Raw genomic sequence first — 12923 nt, forward strand, 5'->3', positions numbered from 1 at the left:
GGTCATGGGGCTGGCGGAGACTAACCCTGCTACTGATAGGCGGAGGCTGGGTACACCCTGGACAGGTCGCCAGTTTGTCGCATTGCATCAATCACACACCTATACGCATTTACATTCACACCAATTGGCAATTTAATTGAAATATCTAAATATAAAATGTAAAACTCTAAATATATCTACAAACAATATTGTCCTTGCAGTCAGTGACTGCTGCTGCGGGCCATAAATATTTACTAGATATACATACTGGTAATATATTTACTATACATATACTGTAACACTGTAAATTTATCTACTTTATATTTACTATATATATATATATATATATATATATATATATATATATATATATACACATACACACACACACACACATAAATATATATACTATGCTTACACATTATTTATTATTTTATTAAATAATATTAAAATTATTATGTATCTACTTTATATTTACTATATATACACATATACACACACACACATAAATATATATACTATGCTTACACATTATTTATTATTTTATTAAATAATATTAAAATTATTATGTAACTACTTTATATTTACTATATATATATATATATACACACACATAAATATATATACTATGCTTACACATTATTTATCAATTTTATTAAATAATATTAAAATTATTAATTTTATTTTGTAATATAGTGTGTATATTAATGTATTAAGAAACTATAATTCACAAAGAATGTAATTAAAACATTCAGGAAAAAACATTAAAGAAAATAAAAAGAAAGAAAGAAAAAAACTGAATAAAAATGCAAAAAATAAAACAATAATGCAAAAGAAAATCAACCAAAACACAGATATCCCACACCTATAAATATTATAAACTCTTGTGCCCTGTAATACCTATGATTACTGGCTCTGCTGCAATTCTATGTAAATGTCATGGTTTGTGATAACTTTAGGCAAAACAGTCCAGACATAATGAAAGATCAGGATATAAAGGTGCCTTAATCACAGAGTATTTACTACAATATAGAGCAAGAGAAATGACTGTTGGGTTTTACTTATCCACACTTGGATATTTCAAACATCGCAGATAGAACAAACACAAGCAAACATCAAGCTGAGGAAACACACATCTGAGTCACACCGAGCTGTTGAAATTAATCATTAATGATACCGCAAAGTCATTTGGCGTATATTCTTCCTCCATCTCTTCTCATCTCATCTGTCTTGATCTGTGGTGCTGCACTGTTTGAATCTTTCCATCGCTCTCTCACAAAGGCAAACATATGAACAGGGTCAGACCTCGACAAGAAAGGTCAAATGAGTCAGACCGCATTCAACAAATCGCAGCAGAGGAAGTGAATGGAAGGCATAAAAGGGCCTCCACAGGTGAGGCTCTGCAGAGCATTTTACCAGCCCATTTTGAGGTCTTCAGTTTTAAAATAGGTTCACTTTTCCTTTTTTGTCGTTTTTCCCCTCATTTTTTTTTCTTCCCCCTTCATTGTTCTCATGTGTAGCCTCGTATTGGGTGTCCGATCACGTTTCAGGCAGAGAGGGGATCTATGGTGGACGTCTGATGCAGCAGAAATTTGTTGCTGAATGTAACAGATCTGAACAGAGGGAGGAGAGGAGTAGGGGGTTTTGGACTGAGGACAAAGCAGACAAACAGAAAGTCAGGTATTTAACTCTCACACAGATTATCTCAACTATTAGCAGGAGGTGGACCGATAAAGTGATGAAAGGGAGGCGACAGAGGAGGAGGCGGAGTACTACGTTGGCGGCTTACTCTACAAGAGCCCGGCTAAGCTGATAAAAGGACAGGGTGATAGCTTATTGGGCAAAAGGCCAGGTCAGCCTTCAGAGCCTTGACCTTCAGCGGTATGAGCCAGCAGCCCGGCCTCAACCATAATGAGGATGAGGCTCAAAAGTTACACACGTGAGAATGTGAAAATGGAAACAAAAACTGGGGTGATGCCTTGGGGAAGTTGTCCTCACTCCAGTTGGCACAAAAGTGGCAAAAACATTTGCTCAAAAAAATTTGACTCCTTGGGAATGCAACAGATTTAGCAGAGCTTCCCAACTTCTGAAGAGAATAAAAGTTTCTGTTTTTCAGGAAGAGCATGAGAAACTGAGTGATTCAGACTCCAGGGAGAGGCCTGTCATGTATTGCTGGGTTAATCCCCGTGAATCCTAACTGGTACGGCCTAAGGCAGGCTTAGTATAGTTCTGGGAGGAAATCCCCCCATGTGGTGGTACAGGCCATTAGTCTCTAGGGTATAAATAGGGCAGCTATGGCTCCTTAAGCTGGCTTTTACGCAATATCAGTTAAAAATATGACTCGGCTAATTACATGCAGGTCAGCTTGTCAGCAGAAGTAAAAAAAAAAAAAAAAAATGCCTCCACCCCATCTTCCAGTCTCTCTGACAATCTCTACACACAGATGCATGCATGGGTCAACATCAAACACGTGGAGCAGATCACAGACACTTTTGAGGCTGACTTTTTTTTTTTGTTGTTTCAGTGTCTTAAGATGAAAATTCTGGGTTTTTCTTTAAAACCACTGTCTGTGATTGATAGTCTTTTGTGTAACATCTGAATCAGCTAGAAGTCAAACCACAAAGAGCTGACCTTGGTTTCGGTTTGTTGGTGCCGTGTACATCACAGAGAGATAAAGCCCGTACAGTAAACTTCAAATGTGCTACTATAGGTTATGGTGACAGACAGCCGTTCTTATGCAACAGTTTTGATGTCACGCAGGCTGATGCACTGTCATGTTTTTTTTATTTTTTATTTTTTTTTTTTTTTTAAATTTGCACCTAAATTTGCACCTAAATGAATTATTCCACATCTTTTGCAGGCATTTCCTCACTGCATGATGGTTAGCACTCTCAATCTAGGGTTGTGATTCAGTTAGCCGACGTGTTTGTAAATGAGAAGAGGAACCAACCACTTTTTTTGTTTTTGTTTTTTTGCCTCTGCCCCTTGGTGAGTGTCAGTCAAGCTAGGTTTCTGCTGGCTCTGTGATTCAGCAGCAAAATGTCAGCAAGGTGTAAGCAAACATGACATCTCCACAGAGAGAATACAGCTCGGCTTCTCGCCGGTCGCTTGAGCGGCATTCATTTATATAGAAACTGTCTAGACTGGCTTCACTGATACTGTCTGAGGTTCTTTTTTTCATTGCCACTGTTCAAGGCAACATTGCTATACAGTGCCATTATTGCTGTTTCTCTACAACCCCTCCCACACCAAATCTGCCGCTGCAGTCACATTTATTTACTCCACACATTCCTTGCGCTGTTTGTTTCACAGAATTCTGTATGTTAGAAAGACACAATCCTGATGAAATGCTTTGAAGACAAAAGATATAAAATGAAGACCAAACGTTTGAACTTTACAGGCTTTCTGGGCACTATCAGCACACTGGGCTGCAGGCTGTCTGAGATGTGACCCCCTTTGTACACTAATACCAAAACCAACACTGAGTAATCTGTTGTGTTTGTGCACACAATGTCTACTTTTAAGAAGCAGTTGACATACTTGTAATGGCCTCTGTAAAGGAGAACGATAAGCCAGCCTGAAAAACTGTGGGTGTGCGTGGTGGGTGGCGGGGTTTAAAGGTCACTGACCCCGACTGCAGATGAAGTACGGAGGAGGGGGAGCGCCTACTGCTTCATCACGCACTGAGGTTAGCAATTCAAGACGAAGGAGAGCGACTCATGACAGCAGATAGCTGACAGACTGGACGTTTATGGAGCTAAATTTGGACCAATATTATTTATTAATAATAAAACAAAATTGAAAAAAAACTTTTTGCTATTCTAAAATAAACATAATTATTTTCAGATTCAAATGTTCCATTTTTTTAGGTTTCAAAACTCAAAATTTAAATATATATTTTTTTCAGTTTCAGCTCTTTTTTTTCGTTTTTGAATCTGAAAATTTCTGTTTCAAAAAGTTTGGTCACGTTGTGGGACGCTGGGGCGGGGGTAACACTGGTGGTAACTTCAATCCTGGTGCATTCACTGACTCTGAGAACTTGGATAATTACAGTCAGAAAACGGACGTTTGTCTGTACTATCATAATCTAAAGTTGTCCCAAGACGGACGTAAAAAGCAGAGTTTTATCGCGTACAAACCACGCTTACAAAACGCTGTTCTAGCCCGTTCAAAGCGCCATCTTATTGTTACATACAGGCATCGAAAACGTCCTTAGAAAATGTTGAAAACATAAAAAAACGTCCTTTTTAACATCCTTAGCCTCCGTGTTAGCCCTGCCTCAGTCTGGGACAAAAGTTTTGAGACTGAAATTTTCAGATTTGAAAATGAAAAAAAAAAAAGAGAGAGTTGAAAGTAATAAAAAATTGAAGCTGAAAAAGTAAGTTTGAAACCTAAAAAACGGGACTTTTGAATCTGAAAATAATTAAGTTTATTTATTTATTTTTTTGTCCAGACACCAATGTTTTTTTTTCCAATTTGTTTTACTTGAGTTTCAAATAATATTGGCCCTAATTTAGTTCCATAGACGTGAACCTTCACGTGAGTGCAGGAGCTCACTCTTTAGTGTGTTTGAGGGAAACTGCGCTCCTCTGTTTCAGGACAGCGTCAACAGCAGGTGTGTCTGTCACCTTTAAGTAGTCTGGCACTGCGTCAGGTGTGTTCAAACACTTGCTTCTGTTTGGGATTATTCATCACACTCCTGGCTAAGCTCCCTGGCCAATTCTCATGCCACTCCGAAGGGGATCGCGCTGAAGTGGGAAAAGTGGCCACACAAGCCTCTTTGCCGTTAACTGATTTATGATCTGCCTGCATCCTCAAATGAGAACGTCTAGAACCGTGTCTCCATGACAGCTGAGAGTAAATTACTTGTTAAAGATGCAGATTAAATGTTGACCTGGAACCATGTGTTGACATGCAGTAGATGTGCTGTACGTGCCCAACACAACAGAAAGAGAGGTGTTAGTTTAAAGTTAAAATAAAAATGTAACTCATACTTCAAACACTGCAAAAACGGAATCTTAAGCCCTTGTTTTTAAGAAAAAAATGTCTTATTTTCCACTTAAGGTGAAAGTTTTTCAATAGCAAAAATAATCTTAGTTTAACAAAACCTTTCTGCTGACCTTAGAACTTTTTTCATTAAATAGGAATTCTCACCCCATTGCTAGATTTTTTTTGTTGCTTATTTAAAGAAAATCTTCCAGGCAGGTTAGAATTTTTTATTTATTTCTATTCTGTTTCTGCATGCAGTGGAAACAGAGTGACAAATGTGTGAGTTTACTTAAATAACTGACTTATTTCTTGCATAAGGTAAGGGTCGCATGCATTAAAACAGATCTTGACAAACCACAAACAATATCCTCCAGCAAGGCTGCAAAATGTCACAAAATGATTGTGTCTGATTTGATCTTCTGTTGCAATAGTCTAAAAAAGGGTTTTAAAAGTTGATAAAAAGTCTTAAAACAAGAGTGTGTCTCAAACTGATTTCAAACTGTTCTTGGTTAAGTTTCTGTAAATCGGAGAGTGTGGGGTTATAAATGTGATGCAACTGCATGACAGGAGTGCTGACTTATGAAACTAAACTCAGATATTTCAGGGGTAGGAAGCAGCACTTGGACAAAACTTGCAACATGTGTGAAACTGTTGCTAAAATGAAGCCTTTCTTTAACATTTTCATTTATTTTCATACTCTCCAGTAAAATTATACTTGAAAATTGTTGTACACTCGCAACCCAGTCGAATACTAGCTGTTTAGGAACTAAAGGATGCAATAATATCCCTATGCCTTAACTGAAGAAAGAGTGGTCTAATAAAATATTATTTGGATCTGGCAAATTATATCTTTGGTTGTTGCTATTAATTCTTTAGCAGCACTAAAATTAAGCATAAAGAATAATAAAGAAGGATAAAATAACTAAAGGCAAAAAGACAATTAAATCCCACACTTATACCCCAATCCGCCCAGACAGGCAAAGGGAATAGCATCCAACAAAACCATTGGTTTTAGCCGGGAGTTTTATATCGGATGCAATTTCTGACACAACCTTTCATCCGGGCCGGAGACCGGGACAGGTAAACCCAGACTCGGGCCCCCATGTGGCTACATATTTAGGCAGTATTATTAAGGGTCTTTCATACTTGTTTCCAGGACTGCATACAGCCAACTGAGCTACGCTTTTAATACTTGTATTACTTTAAATATTACAGGTAATTTGTTTGTGTCATGTATTTTTTTTTAAGTACAGATGGCTTTCAAAAAGGTCTGAAAAAATTATTGTGTCTTAATTGGTTCTTATTTATTTTGATGAATAGAACAAGTGGTTCGGAGTTCAACCTTGTAACATCAATAAACATTTCTTACTTAATAAGATTTTATTCTATATTTATTTTACATTATAAAGTATGCCAGACTAAAGTGTTTAATGTTCGACTTCCTTAGTCACAATATCACAAAAGTGCACATTCACAATTCTCTTTGGCATAAATCTTTTTCAATGCACATATATCTGATCTCAGACAGATTATAGAAGTACATCCTCCTAAAGAGAAGAATGGCTGTCTCAAAGAGGATGTAAAACGAGCAGACGTGCCATGGAGGTCTACGCTCACCCACAGGTGTGACTGCGATTGAAATGTCTGCTGTAGTCTGCTCATGCATTTTGCATTCTTTTTTTTTCCTCACATCATTGTAATCTTAAGGAGGGAACAGAATGATTGCTAAGACAAATGTTTGAACGGGCTTTTGCAGGATTAGAGATGATGTGAATCATTGAGTAAAAGCAGAACTCCCTCAAAGCCACCTCATGACATTAAGACCCACGAGCACTGATTCGTGCAATCATGCAAATGGCTAGTCTCAGCACCAAAGTGTGCTTCACTCTTTCAAGTTTCCCTTTCTTTGTCTTTCACTTTCAGTCTCCCCACCCCACCCACTCCTGGTCTCCCTCTTCGTCTCTCCCTCTCACTCATCTGTGTGGCTGGTTGAGAGCATACACTCAGCGTGGGTGAGAGTGCTACAGAGTAGAGTATATGACTGCTAACACGAGGTGCTGGGTGTGTGTGTCTGCCTGTCTGCGTTGCTGTAGGTGGGGAGGCACAGCAGGGCGTGAAGGAGCGCTGTGATAATGACAGGCCATGCATTATATAACATGCAGATTGCATAAGGAGAAGATTATTTTAGGTCCAGATATTGAGGATGTATAAGTATTTTTTTATGTGGGTGAACGGCATTCTAAAGTGTTGTGCAGAAATGTATTCATTTAGATGTTTTCTTTCTAGGAGCGTGTAGGTGGACGAAAAATAAATTATATTATGTGTTTGTAAGAAGGGGGCAACACTGCTTTCAGATTACTTTCATAGCTATCTGCATATCAAAACAAGTATGTGGGAATGTTGGCACTTTCGTATACAGTGTGCATAAGGGTGTCTTTACTGCAAGCTCCCACTCATTATCACTTTTAGACTTCAGAGAGATCCTCCTGAAAAGTGCTGATTCTCCTTGTCGGGTGAGAAGCCAGCGAACGCCAGTTTTGACAGTTCTGGCGATGGAAAGGCTCGCTCCCGTTTTGGACAAGCTGCGAGTCTCCCTCCACACAAGGTTATTGGACCTACAGGATGTGCTGTGTGGAGTCACAGAAGCGAGATACAGTCTCCGTGTGCTACTGCCTGGCTCCATGCATGAGTGTGCCCCTGTAAAAATAGACCTCTTAAAGGGCCAGCAGCCACTTAACCCTCTTCCACAAGAGGCCTGTTTTCCTCTTCAGGATGACACCAGAAACATGGGATGTACTTCTACTTTAACTCACATCCATACATTTGTGTGTCAAAAAGGATGGAGATTTATTTACAAGTGCACATATGGAGTTATTAAAAATAATTGCTAGACCCAACATAAACCCCTTTGAAGAGACATAAATAATCTTGAATAATTGCACAAAATATCCCAAAATTAAAAAAAAAATCTTGCAACACATTAAAACACTTCAAAGCAGACATTTATGCAAGCAAGGAGACAGAGACACAGGACTTCCTGTACGCTCCAGCAGATCATTCTCATGACTGAAATAAGTCAATTAGGTCTGTGGGGACAAATGTTGTACGTCTCACTTGAAGGATGGCTATAGCTGTGAACTGTCTGAACCTGTTAAAAGCTTCTGCATGCAGCATACCGGTTATGACTGCAGCAGAAGGACAGTGCCTCCTGGAATAAAAATAGACATACAGAAATCATAATTGTGCTCGCCGGTAGACTGAGTCTCCATCAAGAATGGCTACAAAAAAAATGGATTTGTGATTTTTCTGCAAGAAAACTCCAAAAGCTGCCCAATTCTTTTGGCTAATTATGCTTAAAGGAAGTGTGCTTTGAGTTATAAAAGTTGACAAAAAGTGAAGGAAGTTCTTTTGCTGAATGGTTTGCCCTGTAAACCTACCTCCCTGTATCTCCGCCACCCATCTTCTACACACCTTCGTCTCCAGTTCCCTCATCCTTCCTTCAAAATGTTCTCCCCCACCCTCTCCAGTCCCAAACCCATCCTTCCCAGTAAGAGCGGGCTTCTCGCGGGCCCCTCGGCTATCTGTGTACCAGAGCTATTTAAGCCCACTGCTCTGATTCTGAAAGCCCTGATCTAGCCGTCAGGCTGAGTGATAAATCTCCACCTCTTTGTCTGTCTTTCTCACACACTCGTTCACACACTCGCTCACTGTTATTGTCCTCCGTGCACACAAACACCCACACACATGCTGACTTACATGAGTCCCCTGCAACACACTTCTTCACACACACAAACACTTCAAACATATTCTCACAATTAGAGGAGCTGACTCAGAGAAAAGCCGAGTACCTGCGCCAACTCTGGCTCCCGTCTTGCAATCACATGCTCCATTCAAAGTTGCCCAATACACCTGTGCTCCCTTTCTCACACACACACACTCTCAAGAGGAGGTAGAGCTGTGGTCACATACCTTGCAGGGTGCCATGGCGTAGCAGGTATCTGAGTTTACTCACGGGATCAGAGGAAGGCAGGCACGTCGGAATATCCAGTTTGGAGACTGTGAGCCTCTTCCTCCTTTCTAATGCTCAGTCCTTCATCCTATTCCTGCCTCCCTTCCTTCTCACTCTCTAAACGCCTCTTTGCTCTGCCTCTCTGTATCTCCCTCTAAGCGTGCCGTTTCTCTCCCCGGCTTGCCTGATCTCTCCAGCTCCCTCCCTCCCTGTCTCTTTCCTGCTAACTGCTGTACACCTCCTGCCTCAACTTTGTCTACTCCTCTTGTTAAGTCTGTGACGAACAGCAACATTTTAGAACTTCTTATTTCCTCTGCCTGGCACGCTCTCTGTCGCTCCCTGTCTTTTTGGGAGTGTATAATTAGACAGTGGTAAGGCTCATTGTGGGAGCCTAAGCATTGCTGCTCATGTTTGGCTGACAGCCCAGTGACTTCACTCATTAACCTCCCTGGAGCAGCAGAATGGAGCAGCCCGTAGCTTTTGCGATTAGCTGCAACACCTCAGCCCGCTTGCTCGTCAGCCAATCCCAGGAAGGAAAGAAAAGGTGTGATCGCGGGAAGCAGATCTTTGCAGGTAAAGAAGCCAAACACAACAGGTAAGCGCTGGCATGCCGTGGCAGGTGAGCTGCAACACCAGCTGCTCTAATCTGACACATAATGAGAGTTTAATCACAGTCATGGTAGTTCTCCTTTCAGCTGAATCCCTTGTTCATGATCCGCGTGCAGCTGGCATCATGTGCTTTTCTTTCAGGCACAAAACCACGAAGGAGCACTCACGCGACTGATTATGAAAAATACCGCGAGGTGTGGGAACGTCCTGTGTAATGTACCAATAAGTCATATGCTCTCTTAACTGTATCGTTTGCTCCACTTCCCATCATGCATGCCCTGAAGCAAACCATTTGAGGGACGATTGTACGTTTTTGTGAAAACATGAAAAAAGTTTTAAATAAAGTTTTACATTTGGGTCATAGTGATTTTAGTAATGTAAACAAGGAACTGGGATTTAAAAAAAAAAAAAAAAAATGTATACACATTACAATCATACCCATATACACTCAGTCACATCTAGGGACAATTTAGAGTAATCAATAAAAAAATACCCATGAAACAGTTCTCTAAAAACACTGATAACTGACTTTGTTTTTAATGGTTAAAGATCACTTGCGGTTAGGGGCGGAGCTAGAAGATTTTGTGTGGAAGGCGAGCAAAAGGCTGTGGAAGGGTGACAAAGGAGAACAGTAGAGTGGATGATCATGACATTTAAGGATCAAAAATATATATTTCTAACAGTTATATTATTATCCCTTTTGTTGCTTAAAATGTTTTGATGATTTCTTAAAGGACCTATACCATGCTTTTCTTAAGCCTTTCAGAGTCAACTATATCCATATATATGGCTATATATTACCTCTGGCACACTAAAGAACAAATTATTTATGAAATATGAGTTTTGATTAGTTATTTTCCGTCCCCGAAGTAAGATGCCTAGATCTTGGGGAAGGTTCTGGCAGAGCAGACTCCTCTTAAAAGGGGCGGATCTCCCTTTGTGACATCAGCTCGTGAGAACCTGATTGTTTTTGGGGGTCGGGAGGGACTGGTGCTCAGCGCACAGGTTTTTATAAGAACACTCAAAATGCGTAAATGGATCAAAATACTGCTTTGGGGTTCTTTATAGAGAGGCATGAGCATCATATTACACTTAAAAGCTCAAAAAGTTGATTTTGCATGGTAAGACCCCTTTAATCTTTGTCAATAATTATATTAATTTTGACTCAAAAATTGGGGGGCAAGTGTGGGGCAAAGCTTTTTGCTCCGTCCCTGCTTAATACAGTCTAAATACAGTTTTCCCCCGCATACTCGCATTTCATTATTTGCAGTTTCACATTTTCGCAGATTTTTTTTCAGTCATGTGACTCCACTGGTTTGTCACAAAACTCAAGACGCTTGTATGGAATTTTTGCATCTAAAGGAGATGCTGCGGTGCTAAAGTGTCTCTCAGCACAGCGGAGCCCCCTCAGGAGCACGGAGGGGAAGGCCCCATCCGTGAGAGTAGCACCCCCTCCTTTCTCCATGCCCCTGCATGGAGAAATGGCATCAGCTAACTCAGAAACGGCTGCTTGGGTAGGGAGGGTGAGACGGGGACAAGGGGGTTCTCAGTATTCACGGATGTCTCAAACCCCCTCGAATAAGGGAGATTACGTTACTTCAGTGTGCTTAAAGACCATTAAAGTTTCAACTTTTTTTTTGTACAATCTGAATAATCTCCCTCTAAGTTATGTCTAAAGTCTGGCCCGTGGGCCAAATGTGGCCCACAGGTTCCTTTCATAAAATAAATAATATTCAGCCCCCAGCACTTTCTAAAAACTGTGTGTATGATTTCTTGATCGTGGTTGGCTAAATTATGTGTTCATATTCACCATGAAGAGGCACAACCAGATGTTATCTACGACAAGCTAACTGGGAATGAACGGTGCGAAAAATTGAAAAATTGACTATGATTTGGGTAAAAATGTATTTAGGAAGAAAGTAAAAGTATGCCACTACAATGAAATGTACATTTAAAGTTGATATAAAAATATTTAAAAGAATGTCAGGCAGAATGATTTGCACTTCAACACTTCCACTTCTCCAAATCTGGCGCACTTTGTAAGAAGTTTGGACGCTCCTGCTCTAAAATACTGGTATTTATTTTTAATTTTAAAACAAGGCTAAAACAATCATTCAGCGTCTGAGCCCTTCTCAAAATGACTCGTATTTATGACACTTAAACTCGTCATTTCTAAAATCCTACTTCAAAATTCAGGCAGATATCATGTCTTAAACTTTGTTGCGTTGGAAGCTGGATGTGTACCGGTAATCCTTGAAAGAAATTCAAAGAGAGCGCTTCAGCTTTCCTGTTAAACATCTTCAGTCATGTTCAGCCACCTAACATGCACCTTGATCCACTTTGATTCAAAAAGCAAAAGGCAGCCAACTTTAGAAGCACTTTCATTTGAAGTCATTCAGGTAAATTGAATAGAATAGAAGGCAGAGAATCTGAAGAGGAAAAGCCTTTGAAAGTCCTTCAGGAAGCATAATAAACAGTGAAGTGCAACAAAATGTCATTCTGCTGTTTTAAATTTTTTAGATAGTTAATAAAGTTTGCTAATCACTTATTTTTTTTGTTAATAGTTAATTTTCTCTTTCTAAGCTTCTTGTTAGATCCAGAAAAAGAGTTTGGGATCCTCAGCTGATTCACAGTAGAGATCAACTATCAATACTTACATTCATATCAATACATACACTAAAAAACTTTGCTGAAGTTTTTAATATGTACTTTTGGCATTTTTCTGATGATGAAGGACATTTATAAAGAAAATTAAGAAAAAAAAAACTGCTTTCTGAGTATTTATTTATTCAAATTGTGGTAAGTCAGGAAAAGTTTTAAAAAAGCCGTAGGAAAAAGGCTATAAATGTGATTTAGAAGATATTATGGCAAGCCACAACCCCCTGTTCCACTCCATTCTGATTCATCTACTTATAGACGACTAGATCCAAAACTGGATAGCTTGCTATTTTTGTTGCGTCTGTTTTTTGGGGCTGTGAGGTAGTGGGAGAGACTAAACAGATGGATAATGGGAAGTAGGGGCAGGCTTACTGTATTAACAGTCCAGCTCACAACTTGGAGGCAAATTTTTGATGAACTCCTGTCGCTCTGCAAAAATTAAAAACTGCATAAACATAATTGAAAGACCACTGGGAGCGCTTTTAAAATATATTAAAAGATGTTTGCTATGGTGCAAATTCATCTTGTATGGGACCAGAAATTATACTGAATTACGACAAACTGGATTGTGTTGCATTAAATTAGCTGTGTTTAATTAGACTTGTTTACTTTCTTTGTTGAGACACCCAAGATGACCTGTGAACCTGCACTTAACAAATAAATAATGACTGATGTTACC

General features: G+C 39.5%; 1 protein-coding gene across 1 annotated transcript in view; it reads right to left on the reverse strand.

The window, feature by feature from the left end:
- Nucleotides 1-9480, reverse strand: part of zmp:0000000926 (ataxin-1-like) — a 20592-nt gene extending 11112 nt beyond the window's left edge. The window contains exon 1 of the mRNA XM_024293909.2: nt 8938-9480. The gene's annotated coding sequence lies outside the window, so the exon portion shown is untranslated. The remainder of the gene's footprint in view (nt 1-8937) is intronic.
- Nucleotides 9481-12923: the final 3443 nt, after the last annotated feature.

This window comes from Oryzias melastigma, linkage group LG7 (assembly GCF_002922805.2).
Source record: "Oryzias melastigma strain HK-1 linkage group LG7, ASM292280v2, whole genome shotgun sequence".
Classification (NCBI taxonomy): Eukaryota; Metazoa; Chordata; class Actinopteri; order Beloniformes; family Adrianichthyidae; genus Oryzias; species Oryzias melastigma.